Source organism: Pocillopora damicornis, chromosome 7 (assembly GCF_964200805.1).
Source record: "Pocillopora damicornis chromosome 7, jaPocDami1.2, whole genome shotgun sequence".
In the NCBI taxonomy this organism is placed as follows: Eukaryota; Metazoa; Cnidaria; class Anthozoa; order Scleractinia; family Pocilloporidae; genus Pocillopora; species Pocillopora damicornis.
The window spans coordinates 10,259,629-10,279,381 of NC_142676.1; the positions used below are offsets into that span (position 1 = coordinate 10,259,629).

Sequence of the window (19,753 nt, forward strand, 5' to 3'; positions counted from 1 at the left end):
GAGGTCCTTTTATATGATCACTAATTAGCGGCCTTTTTTCTGACGAGGTGTAAATAGGCGTCAGGAAGCAAACCGCCATCGTCACGATTTAAAGGAACGTGGGGGGAGTTGATATGCCAAGCCTCCAAACTAAGGCGCCGGTGGTAACGCCGATTAGTGGTGATAATTTTTTAATTATCCCACCCAGTTGCATGGTTAGTTAGGCATGTATGCTCCGATAAAGCTGAATTTTCCTTTTGCAAAGGAAAACCGCTTTTTGGTGCTCTTTTAACCGTGTACGGTCGTACAATTAACCAATTTTTTTCGGCTGGATGGGTTACTACTATTTCGTATAGTTATGGGACTACGCTGGAGCTCTGCTATTAAGTCAACGGTTCCTCGCGAAATCAAACACCGCGTAACACAACGCGTGACGCTTTCATGAATAAATACTTGTGTGTCCTAGAGTTAATCTTTCGCCTTTTTCGAGATTTGAGCTTGGGACGCCTCTGCTCAAAGTCCTTCATTGTAGCAAGATAGAATTCCGTGAGCTACATTGTTGCAGTCAAAAAACCTCACCTCAGCACCCCGGGGTTGTAAGATTGCATGTAAACGCGTTTTATTTTTCGACCACGGCTAGGCGGGTTACCTCACTTACCTGGGGTCGCCCACCTCCATGTAAACAGCCCCTAACTTGTAGCAAGATAGAATTCCTTGAGCTACATTGTTGCAGTCGCTATGCACTGGACAAAATCTTTGAAATTTACACTTTCGATCGCTGTCCACTGGGGTGGTCTGGCCAAAAATCATTTTTGGCCTGTGGCGACGCAAAAAAAAGGGAATTGGAGAACAACTAAACTATTTTTTTAAAAATAAAACCGATCTCTGATGAGGAAGACACGCCGGACTGGGGGAAACTAGGGTAACGAAAGACGAAAACTTGAAAAAAAAAAAAAAACCATGACTGAAGATGATTTTTGCAACATTTATGGTATAAAATAACTAAAACAAGCGAAAAAAGAGAGAAAATATTCTCCCGCAAAAACAGGACGTAGCGAAGAGAGAAACATTGCTCCTGGAGATATTTTGATATCAAGTACTAATTTAATACATATATTTCGCATGCATGTTCGTTTCGCTTTCGCCTATATTTAACTGACTCACTTTGCCGAGCTGAGACGTCAGATATTAGACTTCGTTTTTACCTATTAAGCGCAGAAATCGTGAGCCGCTGTACAATGTATGATTAACCTGAGCTTTTCCGGTTTCGTGTCGTTTTCCTTCGCCAAGTTTAAGTGCAGGTGATCACTGCCTTAAACGTCCACGCAATTTGTTTTAAAAGCGTCTTTCAATTTAGAATTTTGTTTAATATGTATATGATAGACCGAGCGTTGCCTTTGCGTTTCCACGCTATGCCGCACGAAGAAGAAATCTTATGAACTAGGAGCCAGAAATTTTGAAAACGGAGAAATAGTTATTTAACGATTGTATTAAGGGAAGTTAGCGTTTTGCTCCCGAGCTAGATAGAAATCAAATGAAAACAACCCGCTCGGTGTTTATTTACTCGAGCATTCATTTACTTTTGCTTTAGAGTTGTTACATGAGAATTTTTTCGAAATCTTCAATAAATTGCTCAAAATCCTCTTTGTAGCTCTTAAGAGGCTGTCTCTCTTATTTCCACCCGGTCAATTTTGCGTCAAAAATAATTTTGCCTGAAACTCTGTTAACAGAAAGACTTTACCTAGGAAAGACCTAAATTAGATTTGGTTTGATTCGAAATAATTTTCTGACTGCATTACGGGCCATAGTTATTTCCCAGTCCGTAGGGACCGTCGCAACGTCTCGAAAATTGAAAAATAGGCATATTTTGTAACGTTGTAAAATATTTGATTCGCATAGTTAAGCCACAGAATTTATATCAGATTGCTTAAAAAACCTTTCTAGTTTGCCAAGAAAGTTAGAATTTGCCCTCTCAACAAATTTGAAAAGGCGAATTTTAGCATATTCTGACCACTAGAAATCGCCATCGGCCGATGGCCGTAAATAACCTTGATTTAGACGCTAAGTTTTGGGATTTGGGACCTGGTTGACCATTCTATCCTACGCAGCCGTTAAGTTTAGACCTTTATAGGCAAAAATATGCAAAAACCCCTGTACGTTTTCGATTTTTCAAAAGTTATGACCGTTTGAATCAGCACATGTACGAGCATTCGCGATGTTTTCGCCTACACCAAAATCGAACCACTGGAGCAGATTTCGTCATAAATACAGCTTACCCGCTTTGCAGCCCGGCTTCATGGCTCACTTCAGAATTTTTCTAATAACCAAATTGGTGAAATCCATGATAACTTCAACAAATAGCTAGGTATTGCCTTCGAAAAGTAGGCGGCATCCATCGTGATTCGTGGTATCAAAACAAATGCCGGAATTGGCCACATTTCGCGGTGAATCACCCATTAAACATCGCTGCAGAGCTGAATTTTTTCCAAAATCAGAATATAAACTCTCCATGTCTGGAAGCTGAGGGAGAAATGAAGGTTTTAGGCTTCTGAAGTGAAGAAATAATCGCTTAAATTTAGATCCAGTTCGATGTTATACTGTTCTCACAAAGGTCCGCACAAAAGAGAAGACCGCTGATAGCTTGTGCCGTACGTTGTGCCATATGGTTTTGTTTTGTATCCCAAAGTAATATTTGGGCAGAAAAATTTTGGATGAAAAGAATAAATGCTTTTACCTGGAGTTTGATATCATATAATTAATAAATCAATTTCAAATATCCTGTGCTTGCTTCTCTCGGTTCCGCGTCGATTGTGTCCACAGAACAGCAACCTGTCAATAGCCGGAGAAATCATGGGTTTATGTGAAATTTCAGATATTCCTCGCTTCCCAAACTGGTGAACTGGACTAACCCCTAGGCAAATACCTCCAAAATTAAGCGGTCGGCATCTGTCGATACTCTTCTTTGACTCTTTGTTGCGAACTAAACTCGAAAACTAAAGCCATGTTTCGCGCTTAATGTCCCGTTGAAACTTTGGATTGCAGCTGCATTCTCTTCAAGAATCAGTCATAGAACTCCACTTGTAAGACTATGTGTCGAAGTTTGGCGTTTTGGAATTTAAAGCTGAACGATTGTACTATCGCGCATAACAGAGGTCCGCATTAATCATTGCGGGTGAACCCGCTAACCCTTTATTTTTTTTGGAAGGCCTGCAAGTGTAGTATGGCATGCAAGTGCTTTTTCGAAACCAGAGAGGCTTCAGTCTGTAGCGAGTCTTCAGCGAGGTTGTTAAAGCTTTCATTGGACAGAGGATACGCATTGACGAAACACCCAGTGAAGGGAACAACAGCTGCAGTAAGAATAGTAGACGAATCAAAGAACACTCTGTATAAATAAGATTGAGCATTTTAGTAGCTTCCACAACTTCGATTTGAATATGGAGATATCGGTCTGAGAGTTTGGAAATGTTATGGCATCGGTAAAGGGAAGTACATTCCGTATGACCTAATTTATATCAAGCACCAAGGTCAAACGTCCCTTCAAACCATAGAATCTCAAGGGTTTTATGATCCTCCTGAAAAGCGTGTGGTCAAGCGTCGTTCAAAGGGCAGCAAGGAAACAGAGAGTACAACGCCATTGTTTGAAAGCTCTGTGTTTGGATGTGTTGAAGTGTTCGAAACCTTTTCACAGCTGGAGCTGCACCTGGACGTTGGAAAGCATACAGTCAGCAGGTTAAAGCCAGTATGATGCAATCAAAAGGGACTGGGCCCTTAAGTTCTCGTCGATAGATACCGCTGGTATCGAGTGTTCGAGCTGTTCGTTAGATTCTAGTACACCACTCACTTCTCCCGTGGATACTTCGCCCCACTCGTCTTTACGAACAGGATGGGCCGTAAGCAAACCAAGGGGCAGCGTTAGATTTTCAGAGAAGGTAAAAGAATACCTAATGGCACGGTTTACACTTGGAGAAAGAACTGGGCGAAAGGCCGACCCCGCCCAAGTTGCAGTGGACATGCGAAATGCGAAAAATGAATCAAATGCACGTTTGTTCACTAGAGAACAGTAGCTGACAAAGAACCAAGTTCAGAGCTTTTTCTCCCGGCTAGCAGCAATGCGGCGAAAAGATCAGGGTGTGATCGGGATATCACTGGATGAGGAGGAAGATATCCAATGCGTCCAGGAAAATTACGAGAGATAAGATCTGGTAGACAAAGTTAACAAAGAGATCAAAGTCTCACATCCAATCTGCTACGATACGTAGGACCTCTGTGAACGTTACCACAATAACACACTTCAGAAATTCAATGTGGTTTTGTTGAGAGCCATCTGTAGTCATTTTGAGATCCCTGTAAAATTGAGAGACAAAAAACAGATCCTCATAGACAAACTGTCGGACGTGATTAGTGATTGTCAGTGTGTTTCTCAGTAGACTTATGTAAACAATGTCTTATACGGTGGTTGAAAGTGTAGAATATGCTCTACAGATACAAACTACCTTTACTTCCGATATCAAGTTCTGACGGCGTTGTTATAGTGTAATATATTATAATATCTAGAAGTCAGTTAAATGTTTTGATGAAATCGATTGAAAATTTACCAAAAGCAACACTTATAACATCTGTTCATACGAAGCATGTGTCAAGTTTTTAACACGTTGGTAGCCGATTTCTCCGGCTATTGACAGGTTGCTGTTCTGTGGACACAATCGACGCGGAACCGAGAGAAGCAAGCACAGGATATTTGAAATTGATTTATTAATTATATGATATCAAACTCCAGGTAAAAGCATTTATTCTTTTCATCCAAAATTTTTCTGCCCAAATATTACTTTGGGATACAAAACAAAACCATATGGCACAACGTACGGCACAAGCTATCAGCGGTCTTCTCTTTTGTGCGGACCTTTGTGAGAACAGTATAACATCGAACTGGATCTAAATTTAAGCGATTATTTCTTCACTTCAGAAGCCTAAAACCTTCATTTCTCCCTCAGCTTCCAGACATGGAGAGTTTATATTCTGATTTTGGAAAAAATCCAGCTCTGCAGCGATGTTAAATGGGTGATTCACCGCGAAATGTGGCCAATTCCGGCATTTGTTTTAATACCACGAATCACGCTGGATGCCGCCTACTTTTCGAAGGCAATACCTAGCTATTTGTTGAAGTTATCATGGATTTCACCAATTTGGTTATTAGAAAAATTCTGAAGTGAGCCATGAAGCCGGGCTGCAAAGCGGGTAAGCTGTATTTATGACGAAATCTGCTCCAGTGGTTCGATTTTGGTGTAGGCGAAAACATCGCGAATGCTCGTACATGTGCTGATTCAAACGGTCATAACTTTTGAAAAATCGAAAACGTACAGGGGTTTTTGCATATTTTTGCCTATAAAGGTCTAAACTTAACGGCTGCGTAGGATAGAATGGTCAACCAGGTCCCAAATCCCAAAACTTAGCGTCTAAATCAAGGTTATTTACGGCCATCGGCCGATGGCGATTTCTAGTGGTCAGAATATGCTAAAATTCGCCTTTTCAAATTTGTTGAGAGGGCAAATTCTAACTTTCTTGGCAAACTAGAAAGGTTTTTTAAGCAATCTGATATAAATTCTGTGGCTTAACTATGCGAATCAAATATTTTACAACGTTACAAAATATGCCTATTTTTCAATTTTCGAGACGTTGCGACGGTCCCTACGGACTGGGAAATAATTATGGCCCGTAATGCAGTCAGAAAATTATTTTGAATCAAACTAAATCTAGTTTAGGCCTTTCCTAGGTAAAGTCTTTCTGTTAACAGAGTTTCAGGAAAAATTATTTTTGACGCAAAATTGACCGGGTGGAAATAAGAGAGACAGCCTCTTAAGTTGCTGAACGCTTTGGCCTATGACTTCGTCTCGTCGCAGGATGTATTCCCAATCCAACCATCGAACAATCGTGCATTTTTAATTTCGCTCGTTTCCTTCAGCTTTTCGCGACTGCATGACAAAGAAAGAAAAATCATTTGCAAATAATCCATAACTAATCGTAAGACAATGAGTTTTTGATCATCTTATATTCATATACTCTATACTCTCTCTTCATATACTCTTCCATTTCATTTTGTTTTGAGGAGTGGAGAAACATTAACTTTAATTTTTTTAAATCATTTCACTGTAAGTTACCGCAAAATGAGTCTTGGGAAACTACTTTAAGTCCGCCAGAAGAATTCAGGTGAGAAACAGAATATAGAATACCACATTTGTTTCCATCACTCTGATGCGTCTCACCCAGATGATGATGGTAGCTGCTTGATTCAGTTGACTTCGGAAGGAAAGTGCCGCGCGCATTTTTAGAGTGAAGATGAGTTTAACGTAGTTATTGGCTGAATCGAAAATTTCTTTTATTAGAATTAATATATTCAATTTAGCAGTTTTCGGAAACAAATACAGAATAAGATTTAGCATTTACCAAATGTAGAAAACTAAAGGTCGCTCTTCGATCGTTCATCTTCAGAAAACATCTGTGTAAACTTCCTCTGAAAAGAAAGGATCCATTTTCAGGCTTTGGTGTCAAAATTAAAAAGGTTTTCGGTTTCTCAAAAACCATCATGCCTGTCGGTGAGTAGTTATCGGTTGAACGTAGTTATTGGCTGAATCGAAAATTTCTTTTATTAGAATTAATATATTCAATTTAGCAGTTATCAGAAACAAATACAGAATAAGATTTAACACTTACCAAATGTAGAAAACTAAAGGTCGCTCTTCGATCGTTCATCTTCAGAAAACATCTGTTTAAACTTCCTCTGAAAAGAAAGGATCCATTTTCAGGCTTTGGTGTCAAAATTAAAAAGGTTTTCGGTTTCTCAAAAACCATCATGCCTGTCGGTGAGTAGTTATCGGTTGAACGTAGTTATTGGCTGAATCGAAAATTTCTTTTATTAGAATTAATATATTCAATTTAGCAGTTATCAGAAACAAACACAGAATAAGATTTAACACTTACCAAATGTAGAAAACTAAAGGTCGCTCTTCGATCGTTCATCTTCAGAAAACATCTGTTTAAACTTCCTCTGACAAGAAAGGATCCATTTTCAGGCTTTGGTGTCAAAATTAAAAAGGTTTTCGGTTTCTCAAAAACCCTCATGCGCGTCGGTGAGTAAATAAAAACAATAACTTGGTAGTAAATTGATAACGCTATCAAAATAGCTTGAGAACGCTGTTTGTATTTAGTGGTTTTTTTGCTCAGACTGAGGGATGACACTCAAAATGACAACCTTAAAAAAATGAATGACAGATGTTAAACTATCTTGATCTACTTTTTTTTGATAATCACCTCATTGTTTGTAAATGAACTTAGCTAAGTAGCTGATGGAAGACGGTAACTCTGCCTTAAATAACAATTTATGCGAGTAGCATTTTTTCTCCAATATAACACTTTTAATGGAGCGATTCGAATTAAGACTAGCCAAGAGCAAATGTTCTCACAAACTTAAATAAAGCAACGAAAGCAAGGAACTTTCACTAAAAAGAAAATGTTCTGAATTGTTCATGGTTTTATATTTTTAAAAAATTTGTTATTGATTTCCTTTCCATTTTATAAATAATGACGCACTTTAGCGAACCGAGTCGTATACCGTTATATTGCAAGTCGGCAAATGGACGATAATTGTGTGTAAGTCTGTCGAGGAAAAAAAATTTCGTAAACTAAATTCGGAGAATAAAGCAAGAAGTAAATTATTTCTTTCTGTCTTGTAAGAAATTGTTACCCTAAGTTTCTCCGCGTATTGTCGTTTTTTTTTTTCTTAAGGTTCGCTAAGCATCAGTTTTTTTTTAACTGAGTAGATCTCGTTCTACAGGAAGACGACTTATTTTCTGAAAAGCGACTGAAATTGTAACTGAGCACGCTGCTGTGTCTTGGGTAACTTCAGGTAGAATGCAAGGAGAAGAAGTGAGCGAGGCTTTATCTCAATAAGGATAAAGAAAAAAATGGTCAAAGTTGTAATTTGCTGCTTCGAAAAATTTTATTTGTTACATGAGTCATAATGAAAAACGTTATCACTCCCTTTTCTACAACAAGATCCTGTCGTTACCGCCCACGTTGAACATGTATGCTGTTATGATAGTTAAACGAACGTTTGGCCTCGTTTCTAAAGGCTTTAATCTACAAAAACCTCGTGCTACATATACTTCACAAAATGGCGTCTTCACAGAACGAGTCCGCTGACATATGTGTTGACGGGCACTAAAAGGTATCGGTATCCCGGATTAACAATAACATTAACAATGTAAATTACGAGTACCGGTAAAGTTACTTAAATGAAGTTTCCAATGTTTGACTGTCACTACATATGCTACTAAGCACGATGCCTTCATCGTGACCGGGTGGATCAACATGGGTTTTGCGCTTTTTCCAAAGGCTTTCCATAATTTGCCTTCTTCACAAAAGTTTATAACATTTTTCTTACTTGGCACAGGTTTGACTTGCCTTATTAAAATGGAAAAACCGAAAACCATTGTCACTGAACAACATAGTGTCTGAGCTTAAAACAAAGGGCCTTTTATAATTTTGCTTCATCGGGAAATTTGAAAGCAGATTTTTTCCTTTGGTTTTTTTTGGTTCTTTTGGTTTTTGTTTTTTTATTCATTTATTTTGTATGAGGGACCGGTTTGGCTAGCCTTATTAAAATGTACGAACCCGAGACCAAACAAATAAGAGACTCGTTCAACGTTTATTTACTTCATTAATTAAAAAACACAAGCAAAACACTCTCTATGGAGCTCAAAATTCCTTCATAAAGTCAGGCATTAAACCAGGTTAAAGTTACATTAATTTTCAGCGTCGTTGTATATTAGTGGGATTCTTAACGAGTCTCAACTTGCTGGCCCCTCAGGTGTGCGTCCTCATCTAGCAGGATCTGTTTGCAATCGAGTTGTCGAGCCAAGGAGCAGACTCTTCGTTCCCGCCTCTTGTTCGAATTACAAGCCTATAAATTAAAAAAGAATTTTAATTGCAGCCATACCTACTTGAAATGTGAAGAGCTCCTAAAAATTAGAATAATTTTTGCTTTTAAAATTAAGCTAGTTTTTTTGCTTGTGATTAAAGGGCACCAAGTAACTTTTTGCTATAATTTAGTTCTCTCTTTACCAGTTTTACTTGCTGCTTTTCTTTAGTCCAGATTAAAAAGATAAATTTAAGTTTCTTATGCATTTACCTTCCTAGAGTCGTCGGGTACGCAGGCCATTGCACCATCGGTTCCTTCGATCAGAAGAAGTGACAAGAGGAAAAGAACACCCAAAGCCAGTTTTGTTTCCATTTCTTCTCTGAGGTATTTTCGGATTCAGTTTGCTCGGTACGGTAGTTTGATGTGGAAGGGTAGTACAGAGGGTTTTTATAGTGGAAAGATCTTGGATCATCTGCACTCTAAGTGACATGCCACGCCCACAATGAAAAACACTATATCTTCATGCTATAAAAAGTTTTTAGCATGCAGCTGAACGGGATCAAATTCGTAGCAGCCTTGATGGTGACATTAAAATTTTTATGATCAACCCAAAGAGCAAACTAGAAAAGTGATACTTGCGTGGACTCTCCTCTCGCTTCTCCTTTTGTTTGTTTGTTTTCTTTTAGTTCCTTTTTTTTTTTTTTCATTATTACACGCTTTTAAGTCCCTCCTTCACTTTTAGTGTGTCGTTTTTTACTAGTTGTTTAATGGAACCTGATATAACACTTCTTCGACATAATGAAAAAAAAATTTTTAAAAAGTTTTTCTCTCATCTGGATCAGAATTTGCATGTTCTTCCAGTTGCCTTGTCTTAAAAAATAACAATTGACGACTTACTTTATGAAATTAAACGTTTTGTTTATGTGCGTGCCAAAGTCTCATTGCACATCCGTTTAGAAAATTATTAACTTAAATCGCTCGTTTCGACCATGTAGAAGGAAATTGGCGAACGAGCGTGATCAGTGCAGGTTTTCACTTTACCTGAGCTTTGAACTTGTCCCCTTCGTGGTTCGGACGAAAACAAACCGTGAACGGGAGAAAAGACTCAACTTAAACAAAAGAAGGGACTAAATTTGCTCCTTCTTCCACCTGCTTTGTCTGATCAACATCAAGAAGCAAACTTCTTTAGGTCAATTCAAGTACAATTTGAAACAAACTCCCATGCCGCTCCTGTTTTGTAAACCTTTGAATTGAAAGGTTCGGCCAAGCTATGCAGAAGAAACTTTGGCGAACCAGCATGATCCGTGTGTGAGTTCAAAAATTCAGTCATTGTTATTCTTAAGCCGAGTTGCTAACAACTTCTCCTTAGTGGTTCAAACACGAACGCACAAAAGAAAGAAAAAATACATTTTCTATCTTTCTTGTGCATTGGCTCACCTCCAGGCGCAGCACAACGCACAAGTTAGTCATGTCATTTCATTCGAAGTACCCAACTCAGGGAGCTGCATTTGATTCGGTTCTTCAGACACGATTAAAACATGCGATGCAACATAAATGGTGTGGCAGAATAAGTCTCTAACTTTATTATAGCGGAGCTCGCTGAGCGTAGCCCCATAATTATACGAAATAGCAGTAACCCATCAAGCCGAAAAAATTTGGATGTACGACCGCACGACCGTACAAGGTGCTACTTTTAAAAATTGCTAAATCTATATATTATAGCAATACATCCATGGTTATTTTTGGGTAACTTATGAGCTACAACTGGGGAAACAGGTGGAATGTACATGGGCAAGTTAATCTCCTTCCAATATTCCCTTTGTTTACGCGGGAAAATAAAAAAAAAAGAAGTTATCGTGGTTCCTACTGTATTTAAATATTTTTTTAGATGTTGTCAATGTCGCCTCAGTTCAATGACATTTTTGCAGTGTATACCGATGTTTCCATTCTCGTGAAGTAGCGTTGACATAAAGTGTCAGAGAAAGAAAAGTTGATCACCAGCCATTAACATAACTTTAGGTTACGAGATAAATTCAAACAGAGTAAGTGGTAACTTTGCCTCAAATGACAACATATGCGAGTAGCATTTTTATCTCCAATATAACACTTTCAATAGAGCAATTAGAATTAGGACTAGCCAAGAACAAAATGTTTTCGCAAACCAAAGTAACGCAACGAGAGTAAGGAACTTTCACTTACAAGAATATGTTCTGAATAGTTCATGGTTTTATATTTTTACTAAATTTGTTATTGATTTCCTTTCCATTTTATAAATAATGAAGCACTTTGGCGAACCGATTCGTATACCGTTTTATTTTTTTTAGAGGGCACGGTAACGAATCCCGCAATCTGATTGGTTCTTTACCCGGTCAGTATATTCCTATCTCTGCCCACGGGCCGCAGTAACGCTTTCGTGAATTACCGAGTACATCCCAAACTTCGTTGCCATTTTTCATAAATATATCTCGTTTTTCCGGCTGGGCAGTATTTGTAAGCAAACACGTCGGTCACTACCTCAAACCGATAAATAACTTATGAATCCTCTCTTTTCTCCCTCTCAAATCACTTTGGTTGACAGAAAAATATTGGTGTCAAAATGAATTTGTTTAAATAATAGTATCATTACGTTGGTTGACAAGCGACCTAAAAATCGTCTGCAATTAATTTTAATCGTTCACAAAAAGTACCTAGAAAGTTAAACGTGAGGTATTTTGTTACAGTTAAACTGATCGATGGTACTTTGATCCATTTAATATCTGAATTTTCTCAAACAATTTGTTCGTAGTGAATGAGCGAGCGAATTTGGATCAATTGTACTAAAAGTGATATGCCACGCCCACAACTACAAAGCAATAACGCAGGTGAGACTATATCTTCGTCGTTGGGAAAAGTTCTTAGCATGCAGCTGAACGGGATCAACTTCATGACAGTCTTTGTGGTGACCTTTCAATTTTTATAATTAACCCAAAGAACAAGCCAGAAAAGTGATACTTGCGTGGACTCTCCTCCCACTTCTCTTTTTGCTTGTTTGTTTTCTTTTGGTTTTTTTTTTCTCTTTTTTTCTCTTTTTTTCATTATCATACGCTTTTAAGTCCCTCCTACACTTTAAGTGTGTAGGTTTTTGTTAGTTATTTAATGGAACTTGATATAACACTTCTTTGACATCATGAAAACAAAACTGGAAAAAAGGTTTTCTTATTCCAACTGCTTTGTCTCAAAAATACCAATGAACGACTCACTTAAAAGTTTGTTATATGTGTGCGTCAAATTCTGATGGCAAACCCGTTTAGACAACGAATACGAACGCACAAACATGCGAAGTAAACTTTGTCGTGTTCAAATTAATCCCTCTAATAGACTGAAAAACATTTTGCCTCTTAAAACAAAGGAATCGCTATATCATTTGTTCATACTACCAAATTTTTATCACTGCAGTCATGTTTGGCACCATTGTCGAAAAAGAAACACTGCTAAAATCGAAAAAGTCAACGAAAGGTCATTAAGATATGTCTATAATGATAAACATACATCCTATCAGCACCGTTTGGAAAGGATAAGACTACCTTCGGGGAATCTCGAAGAATTCAAGACATGTTATTGACAATACATAATAATATCTGGAACAAAACACCACGGTCAATTAGGAATCTTATTAATTTACGCTCATTTAAGTACAATCTCAGGCGCCAAGAACATGTTTTATCTTTACCTAAAGTAAGGAGATAAAGGAGATATTTTGCAGCTAAGAAATAGAATGAGCTATCAAATGACATTAGAATAAAAGTAGGTACCAATGAAATAGTAAACAGAATTAGACTTTTAGTCTTTGAAAAAATTGACTTATGCTTTTTTATTCCAAGTTACACTCCTAATCATGTGATTACCTATACTAATTCAATTATATTTTTCTTCTTAACTCACGCGTCAGTAAAACTGCTGACACATGCCTCGTATTTTTCATTTCATAGTTATTTCTATTTATTCAATAGATTTGAGAAAGTTTTATTTCCTAACGGCGGCAATGCAAACAGGGACATTAGTTGTCAGGAAAGTGTTCAGCCTTAAAAATTTCAAATTCAAAGCGTTCTGAAAAAAAATAAATCAGGGCTAAAAACCTGAGTTTTTTTTTACTGTCTCTTAGAAATTCAAATCAGCTCCCTCCAGCCAAAGCTGAATATCGTCCAAAAGTGGTCTTCCCTGAGTCTTTATAGTTTGGAGCATATAAGTGCTGAATAAAGACTAGCTATATCCATTTAAGAGATCTGGAACAACACCTAAGTCAGACAAAGCTTCAGCAGCCTGTGCATTTTTCGGCCATGATACAGGTTTTCTTTCTCTTCAGTATAATTTCATCCTTGTTAATTAGCGAAATTATTGCCAGCAAAGTCAATTACAAACAGATGAATGTCTCATACTCTCAGAGCCTCGTCTCGCGGTCCGCACATTACTTACCAGTACATCGACCAAGCCACGTTCACCAATGAAGGAACTGAGAAGTTGGATGAAACGATTCAGCGATAAGACGAACATTTAACGCGACTCATCGCCTTGTTCATTCTACAGAGGAAAGCTGGCACGTCATCGTTCCGTCTCGGTGACGACTTTGAGAAGCAAGACGAAAGTTTAGAGCAAGTGAAAGATGGATTAACGAAAGTGCTTAACTTGTTGCAGAACATCGCTGGATCTTCGTAGAGCATGAAGAATGACGATGTTGAGAAACTCATCAAAGACTCTCTACAAAACAAGACTGGAATGCCATGGATTCCTAACAAAGGTATGAGATTTTTTTTCAATGCGCAATGTCATTCTTGGGTCTTAAGTTTTAAAGAAGGCTGTGTTAAATAAAATTTGGGATATTCATGAATGTTCAACTTATGGGTTATCATCCTCTTTGTCTCCTTTCAGAAAAGATAGCACCGTCGTGCAAAGAGATTTATTAAAAAAACAGATGAGAATTGGTTGAAATGTTACAAAATTAAAAGCCTTTGGTAATTTTGTATTCAGAAAGTCTCCGAATAACCTCAGCAGACCTTGAGAATTAGAGACAGGGGACAGCAAAAGAAGACCCCTTTGTCCCGAGATGTCTGCAGGAATAAGGGAAATAGCTAAATAAAGAGATTCGGACAGTTACTGTCTGTTCATGGAAAATTATTTAATGTAGGTGTGCGACCTAAGTCCAATAGGTGGCATAAAGACATGTTCCGTAATATATCTCAGTAGAGGAAAAATTGAATCATATCTTAGCCAAAAAGACATTTCATGCCAAATGGGAGCAATTAAGGCCCAAATGAAATCGGCTATCGTGTTTTTAAAGACCAGAGATTAATAACGTTCTCCTCTTCAGCTAAAGCTAGAATTTTTCCCTTAAAGCCAGCTTCAGCATTTTTTTATTATTATTATTTGCCTGTTCCGTCTGATTTAAAACATGAACTTTCGTTCAGGTATCTATTCAAATACTACGCTTTGATTTACCAACTGTCAAGGTCGACTCCAACTCTGGTGTTGTCATTAATCATTTTGTCCCTTTCGATATCAGGATTCTGGAGGACAGTTCTTACCTGCTTCAGACAGATTGTGGGTATGTCCTTATTTACTGTCACATGACCAGCTCTGGCATGAGCTGGTAGAGGAGGTAGAGGAGGTGGATGGACGCTGGTCATGAAGATTGACGGCCAAAAGGTAGGTCCTTTGTAAAGCGCAGTAATAGGGGGGAACTATGCTGCCGCCTAGATTCATTTATCCTAAGGAGGTTGCTTCACTCAGGAAATTAAAATTGATCATATTTTACTGAACACAAAAGTTCAAACCCCATGATTGCACCCATCAATCCACAAATCTTTGATCAAAACAAACAACAGGAAAAAGGAAATTAACATCCGATAATGGCAATACATGAAGTTGACATTTTCTTTTATCTCAAGAAGTGTTCGGGCGAGTCTGGAACAGTATTTGTCGACTAAAAAACTGTTTTGCGTGACGAACTTAATTTCTTTTGTTTTGTTATGACAGCGGACTTTTCACTACGACTCAAATTACAGGAGCAACAAGGAAAGTTACAATTTAGAGTGAGGAATGACTAGATTGACAGACAAGAGACCACTCTGCTTATTTACTGGAACACACCCTTCTCCCTTCTCATGAAGTTGACATTTTTTATCCTAAGAAGTGCCGCGCGCATTTTTTGAGTGGAGATAAGTTTAACATAATTATTGGCTGATCTGAGAATTTATTTCATTAGAACTAATATATTCAAGTCAGCAGTTGTCACTCAACATTGTCCTCTACGACAGAATTAACTTTTCCTCTCAACGAAAGAAAGATTTCGAAGGAATATCCAACAAGAAACAAATACAGCATTTAACAAATGTAGAAAACTAAAGGTCGCTCTTCGATCGTTCATCTCCAGAAAACGTCTTTTTAAACTTCCTTTAAAAAATCGAGGATCCATTTTCTGGCTTTGGCGTCCAAAATTAAAAAGGTTTTCGGTTTCTTAAAAACCCTCATACGCTATCAAATATAGCTTGATAACGCAAGGCAATTTGAATTTTAATCGGTGTTTTAGTCGTTTTTCTGCTCAGACCAACGGATGACACTCAAAACGATAACCTTAAAAAGATGGATGACAGATGTTAACCTAACTTGATCTACTTGTTGTTGATAATCACCTCATTGTTTGTAAATCAACTTAACTAAGCAGCTGATGGAGGACAGTATCTTCAAACAGAGTAAGTGGTAACTCTGCCTCAAATAACAGGATCTGCGAGAAGCATTTTTATCACCAATGTAACACTTTTAGTGACCTATTCGAAGTAAGACTAGCCAAGAACAAAGTGTTCTCGCAAATCAATGTAACGCAACGAGAGCAGGGAACTTTCACTTACAAGAATATGTTTTGAATAGTTCATGGTTTTGTATTTTTAAAAAATTTGTTATTGATTTCCTTTCCATTTTATAAATAATGACGCACTTTGGCGAACCGAGTCGTATACCGTTATATTGCAAGTCGGCAAATGCACAATAATTTTCCGTCGAAGAAAAAAAAAATTCGAATTTTATTCGTAATTTCACGCGCGCTATGTTAAAATAAGAATTTGTTCATACTTAGCGTGCGAATATCGAGTTATGGATGAATATGATAAAGGTTACTCAAGACACAATTTTTATAACATAGCGCACTTGCTTGCCCTATATAAGTCCCATTGAGCCGCTATGACCAAAATCTTTATTTATTTGACATTGTATAAAGGTAAAATTTCCGGTTTTATTCTTGTTTTTAAATTTGTTCAACCTGGGGAATAAAGTACGCAGTTGTTAATTGGGAATTTACCAAAACCAAAACCATCAATTCGCTCTGTTATAAAAGAATTTGCTCATGCTTGTAGCTGTGCTTATATCGAGTTATGGGTGCACTTGGGAAGTTTGGAGAGCACTCAAAAAGCTAGAGTTGCTCTCGGCTGCGCCTCTTACACATTTTTCGTCCTCTTCAAACTTCCCAAGAACATCCATAACTCAATATACGCAAGTTAAGCATGAACAAATTCTTAATTTTCTTTAGTTTTTACTTTTTATTCATTTATTTTGGATTAGGGACCGGTTTGGTTAGCCTTCTAAAGAATGACTCTTTATAGGGACCGGGTGAGATTGAGAAGATGTGGCACAAGATCTGAAAAATGGACCCCTCGATATTTCGTTCAGATATAACCTATGGTATACTAAGAATCGTGATATAAGTTTTAGGTTCTAGAGTTTTTACACTTTTGAGAAAATTACGAAAAACCGTCGACCACCCGTGAAGCCAAAAAATCACAGAAATGAGGTCAAATTTCATGATCACATAATCGAACTCGTGTGAAGGCGCATAGCAAATTATGGTTTTCCTTAGTTTATAGTTTTATTTAGGAGGTATTGCTAAGCTGCCTTGATGATATTTTAGGCTTACAACAGTAATTCCGAATTCCTGGAGAGCAAGCGAAGAGAACCGAAATTTCTAGAATCCGAAAATCAAAAATTCCATACCATTTTCAAACAAAAAAAATCTCAAAACATACTCAGTATTATGTAGAATTCTTTCAAAATTGAATTCTAGCAAGTACAAGAGCTGTTTTCGAACGTGATATAATTTTTTCTTGGCAAAAGTTATTTCTGAGGTTATTTCCCGAAGTTACATCTAAAGGAATAAAGAAAATCGTCATAAAGACACATCAAACATGAAGACTATAAAAATGTATTATTCAATAACAAACATATGCATCATAAAGTGAAAATCATCAGAAGTCAAAATCATCAGAAGTCAAAATCATCAGCTTGGAAGTTATGAAATCAATAAAGTATCATTCAGCTGTTTTGATGATAAAAGATATATGTACATATTCACGAAAAATGGGTAACATCTTACGCTTCTCGTAATTATAAAATCCAAAAGTAAACATTACTTATTTTTCAATGTTAGATCGAAGATCATGATTGTATCATATAAGGCGTCGCCTTTTGCTAAACGTGATGCTCTCCTCTTTAACCAATCAAACGCTTAACTGAGCCATTAAATACCTTTTTTATAAACAGTGTCGTACACCATTAATCCCGACGCGTGGGACGCTACTTCATCAATTCGGACGCTATTCATATAAATGAAGAATGAGGGAATACCGTGGATCGGTACTCAAACATTCTGGGAAAGGCCTTAAACTTTGCATTATACAAAACAACTTATCTTTGCACAATAGAGAAATTCCAGGAGTTGGTACGAATCTGATCTCTGTACGGTAAATTACCTTAAATAGAATAGCCAGGCACTTAAACAACAGGTAAATTAACATCTATCATCTAAAGAAACTGTGCTGCGGCGTCGGTGGGAGTGTATATCAGGGTAAGTTAGTGTTATCAATTGAGTTCAAAACGAAAATTGGCCACCGTAAAGAGTTAAAAGGCTGACGTTTCGAGCAATAGCCCTTCGTCAGAGCGACTGGAGGAATTGTGAGTTGTCTGTGGGTTTATATGCAGAAAATGGAGCTACGTTATTAGTGACGTGAACACAAGAATAAATTAGTTGAATGAAAAGCGCTCGTTGACACCGTAGGGATTAAGAGTGCCGACTTCGAAGATAAATTTTTTTCTTGAATTTTGCGGCTTTCCGAACGTCGTAGGGAAAGGCCGCAAGCTGCCATATGCTGCTTAGAATGATTGGGGAGAATGAAGTGTCTAGCGACTGGTTTGGATGCGTCTTTGTCATTTCTTTCTACGTCTCGAAGGTATTTTCGGAATCGGTCACCTAATCGTCTTCCTGTTTAACCAATGTATAACTTTTTGCGATAAGTGCAATTTATGCAGGAAATGACATTGGCGGAGGTGCACGTAAAGTGATCAGTGATCTTAATGGATCTCCTGGGTCCCGACATTTTCTCTACGTTATGAATGAAAGGACAGGTTTTGCATCGTGAGCGAGTGCATTTGAAAGTTCCTGGTTGGTCATTGGTTTGAAATGAACTTCTGAACATAAAGTTTCCTGTGTTTGTGTCGCGTTTGAATGAAAGAATGATAGATTTAATTGCGTGGTTGTGAGGGTAATGTTAGAGTGAATGGAATGCGATCAGTGTTTTCCTTCTCAGCCGTTTGTAGAGCTGACTGTCGATCAATGTTTGGGCATGGTGGTAGCCCACTTGAAACGACAAAAACAGGATAGCCATGTTTATCGAAAAACCTGCACATTGCCTCTGATTTTTTGGAAAAATCAGAGTCGTCACTATGCAAACGACGAAGTCTAAGAAACTGTGAAAATGTATAAAGTACTTGACGTGTGATGGATGCGAAGATGAATACAACAAGTAACCGGGCTATGTGTATCTCTAGGTTTGTAGTAAACACTAGTACATAGACCGTTGCCTTCAATTAAAATTTTGATATCCAGAAAAGCCAAAGAAGTGTCGGAAATTTCCCAAGTATGTTTAAGTGCAAGGTGAAAGGAACTGACGGCGGTTATAAATTGAGTGAGCTTCTTCCTAGTAGAGGTGGTAGCCCCGATAAAGTCGTTAATGTAACTGCCGTAGAATTCAGGTTTGGGGCCGAGGTCTTGACTAAAAAAATGGTTTTCGATGAAACCTACAGGAAGATTGGCGTAGCTGGGTCCCACTTTAGTAGCCAAGGCTACACCATCAGTTATTTTGTAGTAGTTGCGAATGAAAAGCAATTGAGTGTAAGTACTTGTTCGGCTGGACGGCGTAGTGTTTTAGAGCTAGGTTCCTTAACCGTGCGTTGATCGAGAGCCCTGGGACCATCGTCATTGAGAATGACAATATAAAGAGATGTAATATTCATTGTGAAAATAAACTTGTTTTGGACAAGGAAATTAGAATCACGAATAATTTCAAGTGCAATTGCCTGTCCTTAATGTAAAATGGTAAAGTGTTGACGATAGGTGCCATAATTTTGTCTGAATAGCTGGAAATAAGTTCGGTGGGCAACTGCAGGCAGAAAACTTTAGGTCAACCTTGGTTGTTAGGTTTGTGGATTGTAAGTAAAAAGTAAACACACGAAGTTTTAAGAGTGGTGATGGGAAGATTTTTTGCAGTGACCGACAATTCTTGCTTAGCTAGAAGATCGTTACTCGTACTTTTGACAATGTTTGGTTGATAAAAGTGAGATGTTTCTCAACTTTTGCATAATGGGTGTCAGAAAGATGCCGCAAAGCTTCCTTTGTGCGCCGCCTTTGTCGCCCGCTTTGATAACTCGGCCGGGGCAACAATTTGCCATGTAAACGTATCAAGATGACAGAAGCTCAAAAGCGAAACATGTATGTTTAAAATTTTGTACATTTCCCAGCCGTCTCATGGCAGAAATCACCAGAAACCGCAACGGACACACAAG

The 19,753-nt window shown here is 37.9% G+C and overlaps 1 long non-coding RNA gene and 1 pseudogene across 1 annotated transcript; both read right to left on the reverse strand.

Annotated features, from left to right (window-relative positions):
• Positions 1-8,661: 8,661 nt before the first annotated feature.
• LOC149042485 (uncharacterized) lies at positions 8,662-9,399 on the reverse strand. The gene is made up of 2 exons (XR_016188654.1): positions 9,164-9,399; positions 8,662-8,935 (listed from the first exon to the last, which is right to left on the reverse strand). It is a non-coding gene; the product is annotated as an uncharacterized LOC149042485 (long non-coding RNA).
• Positions 9,400-17,223: 7,824 nt separating this feature from the next.
• LOC149042486 (uncharacterized) lies at positions 17,224-19,311 on the reverse strand (annotated as a pseudogene).
• Between the last annotated feature and the right edge of the window lie 442 nt (positions 19,312-19,753).